The sequence below is a fragment of the Furipterus horrens genome, unplaced genomic scaffold (genome assembly GCF_987537825.1).
Source record: "Furipterus horrens unplaced genomic scaffold, mFurHor1.1.pri manual_scaffold_10, whole genome shotgun sequence".
In the NCBI taxonomy this organism is placed as follows: domain Eukaryota; kingdom Metazoa; phylum Chordata; class Mammalia; order Chiroptera; family Furipteridae; genus Furipterus; species Furipterus horrens.
Genome location: NW_028327180.1, coordinates 95,255,060 through 95,278,238, shown reverse-complemented (window position 1 = coordinate 95,278,238; position 23,179 = coordinate 95,255,060). Strand labels below are relative to the sequence as shown.

Sequence of the window (23,179 nt, the reverse complement as noted above, 5' to 3'; positions counted from 1 at the left end):
CTAAAAATAAATAATGTTTTTTAAATGAGAAGATAAAATAAAAACATGTTTAAAAAAGTAAAAGAAATATTTTTCAGAGAAAATGTAATGAAAAGTAAAAACACTCCACAGAAATAAACAAATCAGAAAAGCAGCCCCAACATACAGACGACAAAAACCTTCCCCATCCTCACCCGTGGAGAGAACGAACCTCTGAACTAATAGGGACATTAAGAGATATTTTGAACCCTGGCTGGTGGAGCTCAGTGGATTGAGCTACTGCCTACAGACCAAAGGGTCACCGGTTCAATTTCCAGTCAGGGCACATGCCTGGGTTGTGGGCCAGGTCCCCAGTTGCGGACGCATGAGAGGCAACCACACAGTGATGTTCCTCTCCCTCTCTCCCCTCTCTTTAAAAATAAATAAATAAATAAATAAATAAATAAATAAATGGGATATTTTCAAAGAAACCAGCATGTGTACATACCCAGCACGCACAGACCCATGCGTGCCAATATGCGCACGTATGTTGATCTCACACACACATACACTCTACATCAAACCTAAGAAAGCAAGCCTCACTTACGAAACAGGTTTATTATTTATACAACAAAGACAGGAAACACTGTCAGCCAGTTAGCTGTAGCCCGATGCTTTCTTGACCTTAGAAGATTTACTTCTTAGGTATGGAAAAAGCCCATTTCGGCTCGTTTAGACATGGACTTTATTATATGGCTTCCTTTTCCATGTATGAAAAGACAGATACAGGCAAAATCAATGAGCTTAGGTACCGGCGAGCCTGCACCGCTTCTCGGGGCTGAGTCACCTGTACCTGCAAGGCTCCTCAGCGTCCTTCTTCGTGCCTCAGAGCAGACATTTAGGCAGCATTTCTTTTTTAAGTATTTTTTAAAGATTTTATTCATTTATTTTTAGAGAGAGGGGAACAGAGGGAGAGACACAGCACTGTGAAAGAAAAACATCGATGGGTTGCCTCCACAGGGGACCAAACCCGCAACCCAGGCATGTGCCCGACCTGGATTCGAACCTGTGACCCTTTGCTTTGCCAGACGATGCCCAGCCAACTGAGTGAGCCACACGGGTCAGGGCTAGGCTGCCTTTCTTGAAAGAGGCCTCTGCTAATGTGCCCGTAATTTTCTTCCAAGCTACTAGAAATGACTTTGAGTTTTGGTTCTGGTGCCTTTTTGATTTTATCAGATGTCAAAGAAAGGCTTTTTGATAAGACCCATGGCCTGTCCACCACACTCCTTCAACGACTGGCTACTGAGACAGAGGAGCTAAGGGACCCAGTTCCGCTAGTGGGAGCACCAGGCAGTGACCACGGCCAACATCATTCATAAGATTCACCCACAATTTGAACACAGCTGACATGTGAAGACATTAACATTTTGCTTTCGTACAACAAAACAAAACAAACAAAAAATCAAGTTACCCTTAAAGCCGGCAGGTATACACAATTGCCCCCAACCCACTGCCTCTGACTTGTAGCTGAGCCAGGCAGGTGCCCGGCTGCGGAGGCCCAGGCGGGGCTGCGCCGACCACAGAGAAGCTCTCGGGCCACGACTCTCCCCGCCGGGTCCCGGGCCAGCGGCCGTTTTCGTCCTGTGTGGGCCCAATGTTTCCGCGGCACAGAGACCTCCACGAAATGATAATGTTCGTAGATGTGGGAGTGGTTTTTTTCACACAAGCACACCACGCTGAATCTCGCTGTCTGTTCGCTCCTCTATGCTGGATTTCTTTCTGGAGCAGCACTTGCAGGTCTGCGGGACTCGGATCTCCTACAAGGCACTCCCTCCACTGCATGGAGGCAGGCAGCCCCTTCTGTGCACGGACGATGGACCCCGCGGGGTGGGGGCAGGGGAACGGTGATGATGACTCGCACTGGGCTGAGCGTACACAGTGCCCACTCATCCTTACGGTTCCGAAGGTGCCCATTTCGCTGGAAGGAAAACTGAGTCTTGGAGAAGGCCTTTGGCCAGGTGAAACACCCACAGTGGTCTCCCTCCACAGAATGTCCCAGTTTTTCAGGGGTTCCTCCTAAGGGGGTGTTTCTCAGGCAGCACACTGACGCTCAGAGGTCTTTTTTTCCTGGAGAGTACAGGTCCCAGGCCCGCCCACCCCCAAGACCCTCCTGTTCGATGTATCAAGTCCCTGGGTACAGTGAGGGGGACCCGCTGGGGGTGGCAGGGGAATGGAGACTTCTTCCAGCAATCATTTAAAGAATTTACATTTTTAACTAAAGCCACAGTTTTTAATGAATATTGCTTTACATCACTTGGCCTTCACCTTTATTTCTCTACCTTGTTAACGACTGCTTCACCCCTTCCTCTCATTTCCATTCACGGACCTTCCCAACAGGGCAAGGCGGGTTTTCCGAAATTCTTCTCCTTCCCGGTGGGCCCGGGGTACAGGGGCCAAGAATTCACAGAAATGTGGCAAAAATACTGTGTCCTCCAATTCCAGGTTCACCAGCATGGCTCCCCTCCCCAGCCAGCCCTCTCCTCCAACCCCGCTACCCCCCGCAAAACCAGGCTGATTAAGTTTTAACTTTCACTGGCGGGACACCTGCTCCAGAAATTCCTCCTCCCCCATCTCTCAGGCTTTACAACACAAAAGTAAACATTTACACTGGTTAAGGTTTACCAAAAGGAAGTGTGGCCTGGAATGTGGCCTTTGAAGTTTGGTCTCAAAAGAAGAAGGAGCCCTTTTTAAATTTATAAAATACGAAACCTCAAACCCTTCTAGGTGCTGTCTGACTGGGCCTTTCTCAGTGTTTCACTTGGGCCACGAGGCCGGCAGACGTTGAATGAATGCTACGCATAACGCAAAACAACAGTCTACGCTCCGGCGTAAATGGGATTATCAGGCAGCATGCAATCAAGCGGCTTCCTGGAAACTCCAGGCTAGAACTTTCTTCCTGACTGAGATATCACCTAGGGGTCCCTGATGAAAGGGGAGCCAAAGGGCATGGCCAGCTTTACAGGCGGGAAAGATCCTGAGCCCTACCTGCCCCCTCCAGACACAAATGATTTCCTCAAGGAGGTGTGTCTGTTGCATTGGAGGTGGGCGATAGGTAGGGCCCGCCCACCCACCCAGTGTAGACTCCAGCTGAGTGAGCAAGCAAGCGCCAGACACCATGGCAAACAGCATCACCAGACATTGAGGTCATGCAGATACTTTTCGGGAAAGGGAAGTAAAAAAATTCCCCCTAAGTCCTCTCTGATTGCTGGTATTGGCCAATGGAAATGCTCTCATCAGAAGAAGGAAGATGCCTGCTACTGTATGGCACTGGTATCCAATCAGAACCTTCTATTTCTAAGGTGCAGTCAACCAAGAATCGTGACCACACGGGGCAAGTCCCGGGCGATGGCTGCGGGCCCCGCAAAGTGAAGGCAGAGCCGATGAGGCAAGGGCCCACTGAGAAAGAGCCCCATTCATACCCAGCTCTGTCCTGGGTACCTGCTGGCTGCTCTGTTCACGAGTCTTCAGCACCGCCCAGTGAGGCAGGTGTCCTTATCCTCGCCTTGCAGATGAAGAGGTCGCCAAGGCACGTTCTTCCGCTGCACACAGGCCTCCGAATGACAGGCACTAAAAGCAGGCTGCATAGCACACTAGAAGCAGCACCGAACCCCCTAAATTGTGGGAGGCCCGGCTGAGCATGGGTGACCTTGAGCACATCACTCTACCCTCTGCTGGTCTGTCCGATTTCACCTGTCTTCAGCAACAGCGTGTCAGTGGGTTACACGTTAGAGGGAGAAGTTCATCCACATCCACGCACCTGCTCCAACTTCCTCACCGATCTGGCTGAGCCCTCAGAACTTGACAGCGTGAGTGCTGCAGATTTTGGTAATGCTTCTTCCGTGTTCCTGGGGCCCCTATGATGGGAGAGGCATGTTCCTTCTAGCCTTTCATTCAGTGAACATGTATAAGCACTGGGCTTGCACGGTTCTTCAAACTCCGCCCCAGCAAGGCCTCATCTGGACGGTGAGACGGAGCACATCCAGAGCCTCTAAGCATCTGCCGCCGCCGCCAGCTGCCCAGTATCTCAGGAGGCCCCCGTCGCACTCAGAGGAACATCCTGGCTCTGATTCTGTCTGTGATCCAAGGACCAAAATTAGAAACCCATTTCCCTGCAGTTCTCAAGCTCACCTTTCCGAACTGTCCATTGGGGATGAAAAGACTGACCCTCCTAAGGTCGTCCGCGAAGAGCTAATGGGACCCCAGAAGGTAAAACTCTTTAATCATAAACATCCCAGAACTTGCTGTGTGCTCGGCCCTTTGAAACACCATTTGAATGAGTCAATATCAGGCATGAATGCCAGAAGCAAATGCAAAAACACAGGGCAGAGGGTGAATAAATGAACCAGTCAATAAATGAAGGAATGAAGGGAAGAAGAGGGGGAGGGGCCTAGGAAAGCCAGTGGGGCCCTGAGTTTTGGCGTTTGCTAGAGGCATTGGAGAACCATGAGAAGTTCCTGAGAAGGGGAGTAATTTACTCTGGAAAGTTCTACGGAAGAAGATTCCCAAAGCAGTTACAACATGAGTTGCTGGTAAATGACCTTGGAGCCAGGCCGTGCTCTTAGCCGAGGGCTATTACAATAGCAGATGCACAAAATGGCACCTTGACTCCAACCGTGGCCACGGGGACCATGAAGGGCTAAGGATGGGGAGAAAGGTGGGACAGACTTTAAAGGCCTCAACTGGCTGGAAGCTCTCCACATTCCTGTCTCCTCAAATACACAGATCTGCAAAGAGAAACTCCCCCAAAGGTCTATTTTTGTTCTAAGCTTCACGAGTCACGTAAGGCTGTCACGCCAGTGTCCTGAACCACTCCCGTTTATCCCTACATCCACCTCATTACCTTCAAACAAAACACGATTAAACCAAGAGAAATCATTGCGGGACACTCATGTTCACAGAAGCATTATTCACAACTGAAAGGTGGAGAGAACCCCTGTGACCCCGCGGATGAATGAATAAGTGGGAAGATGTACAGCAGAATGCTAAAAAGAAGGAAATTCTGATACATGGATGAACTCGGAAAAAGCATGCGAAGGGAGATAAGCCAGTGACAGAGACACAAATACTGGATGATTCCGTTCCATGAAACACCTAGTCAATGTCACAGGCAGAAAGTAGCACGGTGGTTGCCAGGGGCTACAGGAGAGGTGAACGATGGGCCAGTGTTTAATGGGGACAGAGTTTCAGTTTTGCAAGCCGAAGAGCTCTGAGGACGGGTGGCGGGACAGCCGTACAACGATGGGAACGCATCGTCACGGAACTGTCTGCTTCAAAGGCTTGACTGTAAATTTTGTGATGTGCATTTGGCCGCAATTTTCTTAAGTTTAGAAGATATCAATCCATCCCTCACCGCTGGACTGTCAGGAAATTGGCCTGCCTGAAAACAATGCAATGCTTTCCCAACCGGGCACACCCCAGCTGGGAACTTCCTCCTCCTCCTCCTCCTCCTCCTCCAGGGAACTTTTCATTGTTGCTTAAAAATTCCTCTAACCCCTTCCCCTGTCCCACCTGGTGCCAACTCAGCCCCTTTCAGTATCTGAATGGCAGGAGCCAGACCGAGGGTAAACACTGCCACCTAACCGGGTGTCCTGGGACACCTGGAGCTCCTGGTGACAAACCTTGACCCGTCCATCCCTCCAGGACCCCAGCCCTCTCTAAGCACAGGACCCACATCCTACATCCTGGCTGGCAGCCTCGGTGACACTGGCAGGTTCCAGAAAAGGCTTTATGGCGAGAGTCCCCCTGTGGAAACTACCTGTAAGGGCTCCCATCAGCCCCAGGGTCAGCCAGAGGCAAAAGGGACACAATGGTCACAATACTGAGCACAGAATGAGGCCAGGAAGTTCAGCCTGCTTCTGCCCACCTCTGTCTTCCTCACTGAGATGGGCTGGGGACAATTAAACATCTCCTTCAAGCCTTCCCCGGTGAAGAGCTGGAAAACCTGGTCTACGGTACGCTGTCACTTATCCGCGGATTTTGCACTCAGCTATTAGGTGTGTATTAGGATTATTCTGTCTTATTGATGAATTGGACTATTAGTATAAAGCTCTCCCTCTGTATCTGATAATACTGATGTTTTTAGTATACTCTGCATGCATGTTATCATTACAGCTATTCTAATTTTTTCTGGTTAGCATTTGTGTGATATGAAACCTATCTGTGTATTTATATTCCAAGTGAATCTTTTGCAAGCAGCCTAACACTGAGTCTTGTTTTTATTCCCAACCTGACAGTTTTTGCCTTCTAGTTAAATTGTGCAGTCCATTTACTTTTCATGAATTATTGATACAGCTGGGTTGATGTCTACAAATCTGCCCAATGTCTTCTGTTTATTCTTTTTTCCTTAAAAAAAAACAAAAACTCACCCACAATACACTACTATTGTGTTTGCTTTAAAGAGCCAATTATCTTCTAAAGAAATCAAGAAAAACATTTAAAGTCTCGTGTTTCTAGTGCTCTTAATTTCTCACATACATCCAGGTTTCCATCTGACATCATATGCTAAGAATTTCTATTAACATTTTTTGTTGTGTGAGTCTGCTAGTGAGAATTTTCCTGAGCTTTCATCTGAAAATGCATTGATTTTGCCCTCACTTTATAAAAGTTTCTTTTAATTTATCAACTTTAGAGAGAGAGGAAGGGAGAGAGAGAAAAAAAAACATTGATTTGTTGTTCCCCTTAATTTTGCATTCACCGGTTGATTCTTGTATGTGCCCTGACTGGGGACTGAACCTGCAACCTTGGTGCGTGGGGACAACACTCTAACCAGCTGAGCTACCCAGCCAGGGCGGCCCTCATTTTTTTAAGGCTATTTTTGTCAGCTAGAGAATTGGAGACCAATAGTTTCCCTCCCCGCTTTCAGCACCTTAGACATTATTATTCAAGTTATTTTTTAGCTGGCATTGTTTCTGATGAGAGGTCAGAGATAATTCTTATTCTCCTATATGTACCTTTCCTCTCTGGCTGATTTTCAGATTTTTATCTTACATTTTCAGCAATTTGACTATGATGTGTCTAGGTGTGCTTTTCCATATGATGGCCCTGCTTGGGGCTGACTGAGCTTCTTGGATCTGTGGGTTGACATTTTCATCAATTTTGGAACTTTTCAGCCCATGGAACCAATCGCGATCCAGCCACCAGCTCACCTCAAACTCCCAAGCCCGCTGCCCCACCTGAGAAGGACTAGGCAGAGGAGAAACGCTTCCCTGGATGGCGGAAGGCTGCAGAGTGTACTCTGTGCACCGAGTGGAGATGCCCGGCACTCTCCGAACGCACATGGCCGTCTCGCGCTGTTCCAAGGGACTCCCAGGAGCCCTGCCATCAGTTCACTTATTATCCCATTTTACAGAGGAGACAGCGAAGCACAGAGGGATCTACAACTGCCCCAAAGCTGCAGTCAATTAAGGGACAGAGCTGGCACGAAACCCAGGCTGTTGGCTTCTAAGACTCAGCTCCTTGAACAGTCCCTTTTCCTGCCCCTCTAGCTTTGAAATGACATTAGGGAGTTCGATTTTAAAAAAATACCTGTGTAGATGCTCAACGTCAGTAATCATTAGGGAAAAGGAAATCAAAACCGCAGGACACACCATTATATACTCATTAGGATAGTTGCTATTTTTAAAAAAGAACAGAAAATAGCAAATGTGTTGGAGGCTGTGGAAACCATCCATTGCTGATGGGACTGGAACGTGGCACAGCTCTTATTCATGTAACAGTGGGATTATGCTGACGGTCATCAACAAGTAGCAGCAGCCCAAATGTCCAAGAACAAATGAGTGGCTAAGCCAAAGGTGGTATTGACATACAATGGAATATTACTCAGCCTTTAAAAATGAAATTCTGGCCCTGGCTGGGTAGCTCAGTTGGCTAGAACATTGTTCAGATATGCCAAGGTTGCAGGTTCGATCCCCGGTCAGGGCACATACCAGAATCAACCAATGAATGCATAGCTAAGTAGAAAACAAATCGATGGTTCTCTCTTTCTCTCAAATCAATAAGTAAATTCTTTTTTTAAAGGAAATTCTGATGTTTGCTACAAGGTGGGTGAAACAAAGACATTGTACTAAGTAAAATAAGCCAGGCACAGAAGACAAATGCTGAATGATTCCATTCACATTGGTCCAGAGCAATCAGATTTGTAGGGACACAGAGTAGAATGGTGGGTGCCAGGGTCTGGGGGGGAAGAATCCGGTATTTAATGGGTGTAGAGTTTCAGTTTTGTGAGATGAAAAGAGCTTATCTTTCATGTGTCGGTGATGGCTGCCCAGCAATGTGAATGCACTCAGACACCACCCAACTGGGCATGAAAATAGGGTGAAAATGGTATATTTTATGTTATGTATAGTTTACCCCAAATAAAATTAACTTTCCAAAAAGTAAACTAAAGCAAAGCCTTTGTGTAATAAACCTTAGAACATTTATTATAATTACAGAAGGAAGTATATTGAATAACAGTCTAACTTTTTTTTTTTTTAAATGGGGCACTGACTACATTCTGAACTTCTGGAACAGAGAGAACATTTGCAAACAGATTAAATACTGTGTGGCCCTTGCTGGGTCCACATGCCAAGCCCAAGAGGTGATTAAACTACCGATTACTAATCAGAAAGTTAAAAAAAATTCCTTTGTCCCAGAGAACGGGAACAAAGGGCCAGTGAGCCCCGGAGTCACACAATAAAAGCGGGATTATGCGGTGTAACAGGGCCCTTCCAGCTCCCCTCCGCTGCATCCCGGGCCGTGAGCATGTTCTCATAAAGCCAGGATTTTCATGACATCATCGGGCTATTGCATTGCACTGATAACACATCATTCATCCTGGCGTGGCCCCTCACAAAGGCAGGCAAAGTCCCTGAATGCCAACGGGGACACTCAGGAGTGTATTCCAGCCCTGTCGCAATTAGATCTAAATGGTTCCCGTACACTCGCCTATCCTGCCTACACAATCGGGCCTCTCTCTCTCTTCCCAGTGAGTGAGGCTAGTGGGAAGGCTAGAGGACAGGACTCTTTCTGCAAAGGCGCCTGTGCTCACATTTCCGAACAGCTGTAGATCCTAAGAGGGCAGGAGGCAAAGAGGGAGACGGGAGAGGAGGTCTCAGCAGGGGGAGGGCTCTGGGTTCAAAGCCTGGGAACCGACCACATGGTAACACGGTTGTTATCACACCCTCACCTGCTCAGCACCTTCGCCACGCTGCCCGCTATCCATCAGGCCACACCAGCCACTGGGCCACGTCTCCTGTTGTCACTACAGAGCAGGGTCTATGGAACCCGGCGGCCTGCAGACTCTAGGAAGGAGACAGGAACTTCTTCTGGAGCCTGGATTCTGGCTACTGCACCCTGGAGAGTGCAAGGCTTAACTAATTCTCAAATCAGGACATACACAGGCACGACACGCTCTGAGAAATGGTGGAGAACTCAATGGGTGTGAGCAATGTACCTGAATATACCCAGCGACGTCCAGGGACAACGCAGCACTGATGGGCACTACGCTGTGGAGCCAGAGAGCTCCGGATTGAAACCTAACCCTCTTGCCAACTTGCTGTGTGACCTTGATAAAGTCCCTGACCTCTCTGGGCTTCTGTTGCCTCATCGGCAAGGAGGGGACAAGGGAAACAGTAAATGTATATAAAATTCCTCAATGAATGGCAGCCGAGAGTTCTCAGCTTGATTATTTTTTGAATATGAAATCTTGACCAAATGATAACACTTGTAATGTCTTCCTCCTGGAAGCAAACCGAGTGTAATTTGAGAAGAGAAAGGAAGTGGATTCAGAGATAACATCCTGATGAAAAAAAGCACAAAAGAAACCCACTAATTACCTAAAATCTTATAATGCCTGGCTCCCTTGCGGAATTACAGCAAATGTCAGGATTTGGATACAGCCCCCATTTAAGTAAAACTGGATGCTACCCTTTCACCAATTCAAACCGAGAAGCATCTGCCAAGGTCCTATGGTGCACGAAGCCCTTTAAGTCAGCCAATCCTTTCTTTTCAAAGAACCAAGGAAGGTTCTGACCTACTTGGGACTGACAGAGCAAGTCGCCCTCACCCCAACCTCACACATTAAGAGGTTAGTCTGTCTCTAGGTTGGACTTTTCCAATGCCACTCTACTCTCACCAGTCTCCCCAAATTCCCTACTCTGCTCATACACACAGATAAGCCAGATCAGAGGAGGCCCCCTGGCTGGACCGGTAAAGCAGGTTTCACGGTGCTCCCACGGTTAAGAATAAGGAAATGCGTTGTTTTTCAGAGCGAGGTGATGGGCAGCGTTCTGCAGATGGCAGGCAGGTGCACCTGGCTCTCTCTTCACCAGAAAGATTAAGACGGCCTGCTCAAGCCGTCTCCTATCTCTGTGTGAATTCTGCTGGGCCATAGTTACTGGCTGGGCACATGGCAATTCAGAGCCTCACACAGAAAATCCTGGTAGTGAATGCTGAGAAAACGCAGGGGAAAAGGCCCTCTGGGGAAGTTCATGGTCCTGTCACTCTATTCCTTAACTCCTGCCTGACAATCCAGCCACCCTGGGTTTGAGGTTAGGCCCAGGGCTAGCAAACTGTCCCAAACAGGGAGGCCATGCCCCTGCCAGGCCCCAGGCTCTCCTTGGGTCTAATGCTTGCCCTCTGGCTCTAAAGCTTGACCTAGGAGTTCAGAATGACCAAGAGAAAAGTGGAGGGTAGCAGTTTCTTATTAGGATGCATCTGCTCAACATCCTCTTCTCTGCAGCTTCCCAAATGCCTTTCGGACACCCTAACTTATACTTATTCATTCTTTCTTTCACTAGTACCGATTATGTGCAAAACTTTGTGCTGGGCCTGGCAAGACAGACAGGACGCTTCCCTGCTCCCCAGAGGACATGAAAAATGACAACTACGTGGTAGATCTGTGTTAGAGGGGTGACAGCTGGCCAGGCAGGCTCCCTGGAAGAGGTGGCCGTTGGCTGTGTGCAGCAGCGCAGGTAGGGAATATCAGCAGGCAGGATGCACACATGGTTTACACAAAGGAAAGAGAGCATGTCGTCATGGGTGAGGGGAGGGAGAGAGTTTCAAGTTTAAGGTGTACTAGGATCTTCCCACTGCTTATTAAAAATGCAGATTCCTGGAAGCCCGCTCAGATTCTGAGTCAGTAGATTTCAGGTGGGGGCCCAGGAATCTGTGTTTTAGAAGTTCCTTGGGCAAGTCCAACACAGGAAGTCTGTGGACCACCCTCTGAGAAACCCTGCTTTGAAGGAATGGGGGAAGAAAAAGCCATTTGTGGCTTTGATGGAATACTGACTTATTTTCCTGGAATGCCCACAAAGGGACTTTGGACAGCTCAGTAATGACTCGTTTTTCAGTCATTTTACACAGACAGACATGCAACCTCAAACTGGAAATGCACGCAGGGAGGGTGTCAGGAGGCAGGCGCACACTCACGGGGCTGTCACTGTGTGCCCCGGGACGAGGGTGGGTGTTATCGCAGGAATGTGTCGGGGCAAGGCCCAGGCGTCTGCCGGAACGCTGTTCACAGGTGAGCCCGGGCCCTGTGGGCAGTGACGGGGAGCCCGCTGGAATGTGGCCACCCCGCCTCACCGCCCTCAGCCAGGAAGGGCCAGGAGGGCCACCGGGCCTCTTAGAGGCTTTCTCGCAGCCTGAGCTAGCTCCCTGCCCTCTGTTTCCCTGTCCCCCACCAAGGGCCTTCCCTGGTGCCACCCACTCAGGCTCCCCGGCCAGGACTAGGGTTGGGGGGCAGGAGCCGGCCCAGCCAGCCTAAGCCTTGGCTGAAGGCTCTGTGTCTGCCCATCCCCTCCTGCAAATATCTCTGCTCGGCTTACAGCTCATGCCTAGGAGCCCACCACTTACTTTGCTGGCTCAAGCCCCTGCCTGGGGCCCCAGACCTGGTCCTGCTCTTGCCAATGTCCTCTGATGGCTAGAATCCTGCCTCTGCGGGCCCTGCCAGGCACCTGCGGGTCACGTCCTCATTGCGCGTTGGAGCCAACAGGCACTACCCACCTGCCGAGCGCCCCAGGCCCCCTACGCCCAAGTTCCGCCCCCGCGGGTGGACCTGCTGGGGCCTCGGGACCCTGCTGCTTCCCAGCAGGTATGATTCCCTTTCCACTGAGCCCCCTAGCTTCCATCCTTATTCCACGGGGGGCTCTGGAACCAGCTGGGAAGCTCCTTTCCCTTGGTAAGGTGTTTCCAACTGACTGAAATAATCGACCATTTATTGATGGCATAGCTATGTGGAGAGCCCTAGGTCAGAGCTGGTGAGAGGCAGGCAGCCACACAGAACGGAAAATGAGACCAGGCTACGCACACATAGGCGTGGTGAGCGGTCAGGGCTCCTCAGACGTTCACGTGCATAGGGATCACTGGGGGTTCTGCTAGAAGAGTCTCTGATCCAGTGCGTCTGGCATTCTGCATGTCTAACAAGCTTCCAGGCAGTGCCTATGGGCTGGGCCACAGCCCGAGCCTGAGCGGGGGGCAGCAGGGCAGCCCTGGGCAGGCTCCTGGTGTGGGGCGGGGGTCCAGAGGGCAGGGGGCCGGCTCAGGCTGCGAGAAAGCCTCTAAGAGGCCCGGTGGACCTTCCCGGCTGAGGGTGGTGAGGAGGAGGCTGGAGTCCAGCGCGTTTTCCCATCATCGCTCACGGGTCCTGGCTCACGTGCCGCACTTCCAGCAGCAAGAGAGTTGGGGTCACACAATGAAAGGAAGAGCCACAGCGGGGCTCAGAACGGAATCTGTGCCCAGCTGCAGTAACCTCCCAGTCCCGCCATTGCCACAACATTCAGAACAATTTGCCCCACAAGTTCCGAGAAAGAATGACCCAGGAATGCTAACCACCCACAGCCTCTCCCGAGTAGGCAGCTGCCGTCCGTGGTTGGTGCCCATGACCCCCCGACCCATCGTGGTTTCCTGCGTCAGGTGAGTCCAGTTCAAGGCCAGCTCTGTGATCTTTCCAAATTAGCATCTGCCAAAAGAGCCTGACGCTGGGGACGCTGGGTTAGCTGCAGGTGCTGAGCTGAAGGACTCTGAGATAGACCAGGGCTGTGAGGACCACAGAGCACCTGCACACTCATGCTGCGAGGATGTCGTAACCGCTAACGTTGCTGAGTCCTCATTCCAAGTCCTGCTCTCGGCTGAGTGCCTTAAATGAGAGAATGAATGCTGTAAATCTCACAATAATCCTTCAAAGTGGATGGCAGTCTAAGAGTGTGAGCTCTGGAGCCAGATGGCCTGAGCCTTAACCCAGCTTTGCCACTTGCTAGCTGTGTGACCTTGGGAAAACTACTGAGCCTCTCTGTGCATCCACTTCCTCATCTCTAAATGAGGATGGTAACCACCTCCCTCAGAAGGCTAGTGTGACAGTTAAGCTAACAAAATATAAAACACTTAGAGCAGCATGGGGCACTCAATAAAACTTGGCTATTATTTTATTACTCTTAGCCTTATTTGTCGAGCGTGAGGAAATGGAGATTCAGAGATTAATTAGCCTGCCTGGGGTCACACAGCAAGTAAGAGGCAGAATGGATTCACAACAAGGTTCATGAATGATGAACAAAGTTTAGGTCTGTTGTAGTTTGCTGGCTCCAGGAGGAAATCATGATGTGGGTGGGGGAACAGAAGGGACTAGAGGGAAATGCAAGGAGATGCTGCTTCCTCAGTTTCTTACGGCCTCCAGCTGCAGCTCCCACTTGCCCAGGAGCGGGGACCACTATGCCCTTCCTGACATTGCAGTTTGGGACAAGTCTATTCCCTTGATCGTGGTACTCAAAATCAAGATGGTGTCAAAGTCACTTGAGGGTTCTTGGAGCCTGGATTCCACGTGATCTGGAGGTTCTGATGATGTTCACTGAGGCCGGCCTGGGAACTGCCTTTGAGTCCTCTCCTAGGAGGTTCAGACGTGTGTGGGTGGGCAGCTCATACTGCCTCAGAGCATAAACAGAGCTCCCTGGCCAAAGTTCACAGGAAAAACACGGCTGTTGCCACTCCGGTGAGGGCCCTGATCTCCTAACTGGGACTGAGAACACCTGCTTGAAGAGGTAGAGGTGATCACTAGAGACGTACCTTATTAAATGGTAAAAGCAAACTCGGTTTTTCTGCCTATAGAACTTTATAACATCATATATATCATGCTTGACCTTTGGTGTCATTCCCAAGGCCTGTTATTTCTAACACAGCATCCTCTTCATTTTCCTAACCTGTCATTATTTCGTCTGTGTCTTCTTTATCTGTCTGTAAGCTCCATGAGGAACAATGTCTGTCTTTGTTCTCAGCTGTAACCTCTTCCTAGCACAGCTCTCACCAGGAATCCAACGCAAGGAGCTAATGGCATCTGTTTGGCTGAAAATCCTACCCAATGGCAACAGAAGTGGGAGATCATCTGTGCGTGGCCAGAACCACTCCGGGCCTGAGATGAGCCGACCGACTCCCGGCGATCCCCAAACAAACACCCTGAAGATGTTCCACGGGGCAGGTGAGAATGCGGCAGACCGAGTCCATACGCTGTTCAGACACCAGAATCCAAGGGGAACTTGACGCTGCTAAGTCTTCCGTGCCAACGTAACAGGAGATGGGGCTCCCTTGTGCAGAACAATCCATCAGGACGGTGAAGCGAAGATGCTGATCACCGCCACAGACACGGGAGTGTGGTCAGGAAGTGGGAGCCTTGGAGGGGTTTTGAAAAACCAGCTGTACTCAGAAACAAAGCTCACTCCCCCTGCTCACAGAGAGGGACATCTGCTAAGAGGGGGAGCAGAACAAACAGTAAGGTCTAGTCCTCCAGGCACACCCTGAGCACAGGGGAGAAGCTGCCACTGCAGGAAACACAGTAGTGAAAGGGGTTCTGGTAGGAAAAGTCAGGGTTCATGGCCAGCCTGCTCTCCGTGCCAGCCTGGCCTGACCTCTAGGCTGGTGACGAACATGCATTTTGGGGGCAGAGAGTCTGGGTTCACATCCCAGTTCTGCTGCTTGTTACCTGTGCAATCCTGGGCAAGCTTTCAACCTGCTAAAGCCTCGGTTCTCCCATCAGCCCCCTGGAGAAGGGAACAGTTCTTACTTCAGAGGGTTGCTGAGAATTGGACCGCTTGATGCACACCGCCCAGACCTTGATACACTCTATAAAGTCTTAATAAATGTTCGCTATTACCAGTTCCCGTCCACAGGCTTTGATCTAGACGGTGGCAGCATCTGCATTCCCAGTCTCGTGCGGGTTCAAGGACACAGATGTGTGCGCCAAGTCCAGACCGGGTTCTGCAGAGGGCAGACAGCAGATGAAAGGCGGCCCGGCCCCCGCGCCGCGACTCTGAAGTAGCTTAGACCAATTTATTTCAAAGCATTCCGGCCACAATGGGAGTTGAAAGATTTTCACATTAAGGCAAAGATGAGCCCAAATCTCTTTGATACTTAACACGTCAGGAAAGAAATGGCAAGATCGGTGTAGAAGAGGGGAAATTACTAAAGAGCAAGGTGCCTGGCATCCCCTAAATATCTATTGCTCCCCCTCCCACCACTTTTTTAAAAGACTTCCTGAATGAACTCAGTTTTCCTGTGCAGAACTGTGTAAATCTTCCATTGGAAAGCCCTTTACAAGGCATGTTCGCATAGTCTCTCAAACTCTACAAGCATCTTACCTACAATCTGGCTGTACCCTAGAGTCAGCTGGGGACCTTCTAGGATCCCCACGGTCAGTCAATACACCAGACCCTCCGGGAGTGGGCCAGGCACGGGCACTTTCAGCACACTCCCTTCCAGTGAGTCCAATGTGCAACTGAACTTGAGACTCACCAACTCCAAGCTCCCAAACACAGCCTCCTGTTCTCTGCCGTGGAAGGGAAGTCGAGGGTCACTACCCCCCACTGTGGAGGGATGGAGACCAGGATTCAGGAATGGTGAGGGACTGCTGCTAGGAGGAAAGCCCAGAAGCAGAATTCCAAACTCCCAACTGGGAAGCATTCATTCATTTCCTGGTGAATGTGCTCCTACTATGTGCCGGCCACGGGGCAGCCTATTAGCCAAGAACAGAAGACACAGGGAGGCACGCTGTGCTACAACCTAAGATACCACGGAGCCTTCCTGAGCTCCATTTGTGAACCATGATGCAAAGAATATGTCAAGGGATGGTGGGGCCTGGTGACGGAAGCATGGAGGTCCAGCTTGGACACTCAGGGGTAGGGGATATGACATTAAAATGTTCACAAGCCAACAAAGACCATCTGACTGCATCTATGTGTGCTCAGCAAGTGTTTCAAACCCGGCTAGCTTTTGCCGGCAACCACAAGCAAACTTCCTGGGGTCATTCCGGCTACAAACATCTGGCCAGTGCGATGGGAGAGGCTGCGTTTCTACCAAGTTCCCAGGTGAAGCGGATGTGCTGGCCTGGGGCCACATTTTGAGAGCCTCTGGGGCACAATGACCAATGAGGAGGCTGAAGAAATACTGAGCGTCCTCCACTGGCTGCTAGCTAAGGTCTACTTACATCAGCAAAGGAAGTAAAACCTCTCAGGCTGGTTTAGAAACATCTAGACCTAAGACATTTCCTAATATTCTTAACAAAAGTCACTGTTTATTGAGAAGACATCTACTTAAATATGACCAGTTCTTCTATAGGAACAAAAAGAAAGTGGCTTATATCCAAAAAACCAAAAAAAACGCTGCTATTCAACCTATATTAACTGCAGATCAAGCTGTCAAGGGGGTCTTGAAGGTTGCTGTTAGATGTGTCCAGCCAGCGGAACTTGAATAAAATAAGTGACCTTGAATTTGATTCTGACCAACCCCGTCAGGTGGGTTCTGATTCATTCTCCTTTTGCCAGTGAAGAACTTGAGGCTCAGGAGGGTTTGAGTGACGTGCAACCCAGGTCGCAGGACTAGCTGGGGAGAAGGCTGAGAGGTAAATCCAAGTCGTGGTCACAAGGACAGCCAGGGACCATGCCTCCTGGTCAGGAGGGCTCTCTGAAGGCAGGGACTTGCCTCTTTCCCATCCCTCCCCTGCACCCCTAGAGCTGAAGGCGGAGCCCGGAAATTTCCCAGGTGAAGGTGCCCAGAGACCCTCCCTCTGGATAGCAGCTCAGGGGCAGTGAGAAACAGGGAGGACCGCCTTCTCCTTGGGTCCTCTCCTGAGCAAGGACAGATAATTCTATACATTCTAACATCTGGCTTCTGGAATCCACTCAGACCCCCTGCTTCCCTGCGATTTATTTCACAATGGAGCTCAGTTGCCACCCAGGCCTGGGGTCAGGCGCAGAACAAAGAGCCTGCCCAGCCCAGGTGGGTGCCGCAGGCAGAGGGCTGGCTCTGGAAGCAAACACTCCCCAGAGCTCTCTTAGCATCTGAAGGAGGGCCAAGGGACCGCACCTGCCTTCTCCAGGCCCCAGGCTGTAAATCAGGGATCACACGGCCCCCTCCTCCCAGGTTATCATGAAGAGTCAGGCCTCCACCGGAACCCAATGGAAATGCAGATTTCTGGCTCCACAGCAGCTCTCCTGCCAAACTGGGGGTGGGAGAGGGGTGGACCAGCCCTCCAGGGGGTTCTGAGGCTTCCACCAGTCTGACCACCACGCTCTAGAATGCTGGCTCCACAGGACAGGATTTTTGTTGGTTTAATCCCTGCCTGGCGTATTACACGCGATCCATTCAGAGGCCTCCAATCACTTTTTTCAAGTGACCGCATCCAGATGCAACAGGAGAGGAAGGAAACTGAGGATGGGAGAGCCTGGCATTTCTACTGAAGCTGCACAGCTTGATGCCCATCTCTCGCTGACCTGTAGGAAATGCCGAGCTGGGGACCACCTGCCCGGTCTCCCCCTGCCTTCCCAGCACTCAGCCCAGTGCCCAGCTCACCGCAGCCGGCTCTCCGTCATACCCCACTGAAGGCACAAAGGTCTCCCAGCTCCAAGTCTGAGTTCACATCCCAACTGCCTACAGGCCCTCCCCTCCACCTTCCTAAGACAGGTAAGACTTCAAGAACACCAAGCCCCCATCACCACGCAATTTATCTGGTTCACCGTTTGTCCGACTCCCTCGTCCAAGGGCACAGTCCGTGACAGCGGGGACTTTGCTCTGATCATCCCGCACTGGCAACGTAGCCTGGAGCCCACGGGCACGCAATAAATACCTGCTGAGGGAATGGCCCAGCTGGGTGGGACGCGGTAAATACCAGTGCCCTCTGTGCCGCCACCTCCATCTGGCTAAAATCGGAGGGTTCTCAAACACTGGGGAGGGGCGGGCTTCCCGAGTGCAGGGGACACGGTGTCAAGGAAGTTACACATGAATTCCAGAGACCTCCAGTCCCTGCCTCAGCCCCTGAGCTCTGCCAGGACAACAGCAATTCATTACCCTGCTCCCCGGGCCACCTGGTGCCAGCTCACTGGCAAGTCACTTCACTCCAGAAATTCCTAAGTAGGGCTTGCCTCTGATAAGACTGGGGGCAAAAGAATCTATTGATTTACTTATGTAATGAGCACTGCCAAGGTAGCTTGAAAGCGCTGATGTCACCGAGGCTGACCAGGAAGAGACCCGATTTGGCAAGGACGGAACAGTGGCTCCAGCTCCTCTTCCAACGCACAGGAGGGTCATTGAGCTGATGTCCCACTGCTCCCCGAGGGAGGCCCAGTGTGCATGAGGCACTGGGCTGACGCTGGACATGCCTGCTGCCATGTCATCCTCGCCAAGACCCTCGGGGGCAGGCAGGTGCTGCTCTTCTGCAGCCCAGGAGAAGGAACTTGTTCAAGGTCACTTACTGGACGTCGGTGATGGAGCCCAGCCTTGACTTGGCCTCCCTTGAAGATCTTGATGAAGGTCTTAATCTACTGCAGGGAACCGTGTGGTGTGTCAAACCCATGTTTGGCTGGAGCCCCACATTTTTCTCCACAGTGAACAAGGTATCTACAAGCTGATAGGTGTGTTTCTGTTTATTTCTCCTTTTGCTGCCTGCCAGTCTCTCTCCTCCCTCCCTCTCTCCAAATTCACTGAGAGTGCGGCGGTACAAAGGGTAAGGCTCTGGCTCTGGTTGAGTAGCTCAGTTGGCTGGAGCATTGTCCCCATGTGCCACGGTTGCAGGTTCGATCCCCTGTCAGGACACATAGAGGAATCAACCAACAAGTGCATAAATAAATGGAATAACAAATCCATGTTTCTCCCTCTCGTCAATTTTAAAAAAGAGAGAGTAAGGCTTTGAAATCAGACAAAGCAAGGTTTAGATTCCAAACTCTGCCTCCTTCTGCCTGTATGACCTTGAGTTCGTGACTTGAGTGTCCTGAGCCGCTGTTTGCAAAATGCCAGAGAAGCACACAGGGCCGCAGTGCTTGGCTCACAGCAGGCGCTGGATGCAGATGAGTCAAGATAACTATCATTATGGTCCTCCTGGTTACCACCAGGTGCTGGTTACTGTCCTCGGCGTCTGTGAGACAAAGGCGAACAATGCACTGGTAAGGAATTCCTGGAATACGCGGGGCCCTGCTCTGAGCCCTAGCTCCCCAAGAAAGGCCCCGACAGATGCAAGACCGGGAGGCTGTCCCAGGGTCATCTCATCCTAGCGGCCACCTGATCCCTGTATCTTGATACTTCGCCTTCCAAGTCAGGTACCCGTCAAGGGATCCTAAGGGCTGCCCCAGTGATGAATCAAACAAGTAACCGCCAGTGTGGGGTGGCCCGGCTGCCACCTAACCAGGCCCCGCGACAGCAGGCAGCCGGCTGGGGAAAGTCGGCAGCTGCCGCTGGCCTGGCGTCCCGGCTGCCAGAGGAATAAATGGAGTGGGGGAAGAAAAAAGCCAACAAAGGTGTCCCTAATCTTGATGCCGCTCCATTTTTTTCCCCCTGGCTGACCATTGAACAAGAACTTAAGCCTCAGTCCTTTTTCTTAGGCAGATATTTGAAACGGAAAGATCCCATTTCTTCCCAACAGTGAGCGGTCAGGGGCAGAAGCACTGAGAAGAGAATTGGGGGTGTAGGGGGGGGGGCATGAGACCCACCCACCCTTGTCCTTTTCTCCCCTCCTCCCCACTCTCTCTACCCCACCCCCCCTCCCCTGGCCAGCATCTTTATAAAATGGTCTATGTTCTCCCAGCACAACAGTGAAGGCCTGTCCACCCTTCCTCAGTCTCCCCCCATTATTTTGGCAAGAGGTTTTCTGCTCCGGAGCTGGAGGCTTAATGGCTTGCCGGGGAAGGTTAAATAACAAAATGCCACTGTATCCAGTGTCTGAGTTTTCTCTCCTTTTATCTCACTCTGAAACAGGGACTCGAGCCGGCCGACAAGCCTGTGCGCAGCAGCAGCGCCTGTCGCTCGCTGTTCTACCTGAGCGTGTGCCGGCCAGCTGGCCCTCTCTGTGCCCAGCGGGGATTTTTCACAGGGACTCAGCCCAGAGCCAGCCCTCAGCCCTGTCCCCGTGCAAGTGCTAAACAATGTGACCCAAGCCATGTCTACAAAGGACAGAAGCGGATTTCTCTGCTCCAGGGCCCCTCGCTGAGCTGGGGGCTGCAGAGCCTCACTGTAGGAGTGGAGAGCGCTCCGGACTCTGAACACAGACAGCCAATTGCCACGAAGTTGGCATCCCACCCCCACCCCGCCCCGCAAATGCCTTCAAAACCTGACCAAGGCTTCTTCCACCCAAGAGCTTTGCAGCAGTGTGCCGGCCACCGCCTCCTGCCACCTATTCTAGCCTTGCTTCCCTTATTATGCACCTGAGCCTGGCGTTCCAACCTTCCCAGTCACTAAGGCAACCTGGCTCTCTGCTCTTGCAAACAGCAGTGTTTCCCAGCTACCTCAGGTCCCCGGGGACCCGAGAACCAGGTCAGCTTGGCTAGGCCGAAGGCAGGAGGGGTGGTGACAGAGAGCAGGTGCCTTGGCTTCTAAGTCGCTGGCCACTGGGAGCTTTTATCCAAGCGACTTGGAAACGAGCCTGAATGGGACCCACACTGCGTCCTTCTGAGGTGTCGCTCTCCCTCCCAGAGCCCTGGCTACCTGGCGGTTCTCAGGTTGAGCCTGCACCCTGCCCCACGGTCCCCCAAGCGGCCCACCGTGTGGATCTCCTGGCTTCTCTGCCCCAGCCTCCTTTGCCACATCTCTCCTTGGAGAGCCGTAGCAGATCTGCCTCATTTTAGGACTAAGTGGTAACTCCCGAGGCCGGCTTGTTGACTGGGCAATCTGGAGCCCGGAAATGCTACAGCTAATGGGACCGCGGATTCAGGAGTTCAACTAGCTGGGCTCCGATCCTGGTTGCATCACCTGCTGGCGACCCTGAACACATGACTTAACCTTTCTAAGTCTCACTTTCCTCATCAGAAGAGTAAGATAATAGTACTTACCTCACACAGTTGGTGAAAAGGATTAAATAAGATCATAATAGAAAACACTTAGTGCACAACAAATATTCACGTTAGCTTTTATTATTATTTTATTCATTTATGGGTTCCAAAGTCCCTTATTTCCTCCTGTTATCTAGACTAGAGCTTCTAACCTTATTTCTTTCTTAATAATTGGCATAAGCTGTTCCCATCATCACAGACTCCCATGGAACAAAAGAAGAAAAGCCCACCAATAAGGTGTGAAGGCACATCTATAGGCATTAGAGGATTATGAAGAGAAGTGCAGAGAATAGAGAGGCTTTGAGTAAATGCTATGGCAGGCTGGTTATAACCCCTGCTTAAGAAATTGGTGAAGCCCTGGTTGGCTTGGCTCAGTGGGTTGGGCATCATCCTGCAAACCGAGGGGTCCCTGGTTCGATTCCCAGTCAGGGCACGTGCCTGGGTTGCGGGCCAGGTCCCCACTTTGGGGTGTGTAAAAAGCAAATGAGCAATGTTTCTCTCCTTCGCTCTCTCCCTCCCTTCCCCTCTCTAAAAATATGTTTTAGAAATCTTAAAAAATAAATAAATTGGCAAAAACTGACATTAGTCTGACCATAACCTCAAATCCATTTTAATTGATTATAAAAATAGGAACTCACTTGCAATTGCTGGCACGTGAACTGTTTGACAAACACCACATTCCTATGACACAGCTCCCCAACAACGAGGACACCAGGAAAGAAACTTGTTGGTCTGCATGGTGAAAAAGGATTCTGAACAACTCAGCCACAGGCATCAAAGATTCCCAAATTATTACAATGGATGAGGAGAAACTGGATCTGATTTTCAGGGAAAAGTTTTTGTAACAGAAAGAGGAAAGGAGACCTGCCCGAGAGACTCAAGGTTGACATGTATTTGCTGTGTGGCCTTGGGCACGTCACTGGTCTCTGAGTCTATTTCATCAGCGAAGTAAGAATGCTAGATGACGCAACCGGAAAGGCCTGTCCTGCCTACCAGCGGCTACAGAGCGAGGCGGAGATTCGGTCTCCACTTGCCCTAAGTGTTTTGCAGGAAACTTCTAGTAAAAGCTAGAAGAGCTGGCGTCCCCAAGGGTTCCCTGAATGTCGGTCTCTATGCTAGCTGCCCGCACACACTTCGCTCATTTCATGCTCTGAATTGCCCCTGCTGGCTCAGCTGCACATCCCCGTCCTACACAAGACAAAACCAGGGCTCAAAGAGCTTCTGTCACTTGCTAAAATAAGCTCACTCAGGTAGCATGTAGCAGATCCAGGACGCCAGAACTCAAAGGCTCACCCTCCTCTTTCCATTATCCACGCGTGCTCTCTGGTTAACCGTGGTCTGGCCACCCCAGAATGGCTGCAGGTAACTGAAATCATGTCTGTCTCAACCCCACTGCCCAAAGCTGAATTCCTTAGGCTGTGGAGCAGAAGTCTGGATTCAGCTTGCAGCTGAAGTGTGAGTTCCCTGGTCTGCATGCCCATCCCTGGGTATCTCAGCTCCCCAAAGCTGAACGGCTTCACCACACTCGCCCCCCCTGAGCCTCACGTAGATAACTACCAGTTCCTAGGGCTGGGAGGGGGATTGAAAGAAATCACCCAGGCAAAGCTCTTGGCAGACTGCCTGGATGCAGCAAACGCTCAATCATTACTTCCTACCTAGCTAAACAGGGGGGAATACAGGTAGGGACGAGCAGTTTCTAAGTTCACCTACGGCAGGAATTCATAAACCTGGGGTCCATAAGCCCCCTGAAATTACACACCAAAAATGGTGCGCGTGCTTTTCTCCAGGAAGCATCCTTAACCGCTGTCAGCTTCTCGTAAGGGTCTGCGACCAGAGGAGGGCAAGAGCTTTTGACGCCTGCCGACCCACCTCCCAAGAATATAAAC

General features: G+C 50.9%; 1 protein-coding gene across 1 annotated transcript in view; it reads right to left on the bottom strand.

Moving 5' to 3' along the window:
• WWC1 (WW and C2 domain containing 1) overlaps positions 1-23,179 on the bottom strand; it is a 117,712-nt gene that overhangs the window by 90,302 nt on the left and 4,231 nt on the right. The window lies entirely within an intron of this gene.